Raw genomic sequence first — 843 nt, 5'->3', positions numbered from 1 at the left:
GAAATCGCATCAACTAAGTTCCTATGTTCTTTAAATCCTTATTACAAGTACGGTAGTAATAGTAGTAGAAGTAGTAGCAGCAGTAGTAGTAGTAATAGTAGTAGTAGTAGTAGTATTAATAGTAGGTATTTTTCTTTCACTTTTTTTTATTCGTTTTTATGTTTAAGCATTTTTTTATCCTTTAGTTTTTCTGGTTCTGATAATCTAATAGACATCTAAAAATAACACCCATTTTTTTCATTATTATTTCATATTTGTATTTTTCCCTCCTTATCATCGTTTTTTTTATTTTTACTTTTAGTTATCGATCAAGTATTACTTAAAGATTCCTTAAACGTTAGACTGAGGGCCGCGTTGACACGCACAGTGTGCTCAAGCGTTTCGCGATCGATATTCCGCACGGTTTTATCATCCAGGGGGCGGGAGAAAAAAAAAAGAAGATTCTCTATCTTTCACATTCTCTCTCTCTCTCTCTCTCTCTCTCTCGGTTGTCTTTTCTCGTTCGATCGCGTCGGACGATCGCGGATCTCCCCTCTCTCGATCCTCTCTCGATCGCGAAAAAATTCCGCGCCTCCGATCGGCGGGAATCCGTCTCTCGATGCGCTGGGCGACTAAAATCGAAACCGAGACGAGAAATGAGGCACGGAATGGGACGATAACTCGCGACACGCTTGAGCTCAGAATGAAATCGCAGCTTTTGCATACCATCGTTTTGAATTATACATCTTACATATATTTCTAGCGGCTGGAGTAACAAGTTTTTTTTTTTTATTTTTCTCGTTCGTTTTGTCAGCTCAATACTGCATCAATTCATATTGCTGCTGTTGTGATCTGTGCCCAAAC

The sequence above is a fragment of the Habropoda laboriosa genome, unplaced genomic scaffold (assembly GCF_001263275.1).
Source record: "Habropoda laboriosa isolate 0110345459 unplaced genomic scaffold, ASM126327v1 scaffold1208, whole genome shotgun sequence".
NCBI classification, from domain to species: domain Eukaryota; kingdom Metazoa; phylum Arthropoda; class Insecta; order Hymenoptera; family Apidae; genus Habropoda; species Habropoda laboriosa.
The sequence above is the reverse complement of the archived record's forward strand: the minus strand, read 5'-3'. Positions refer to the sequence as shown.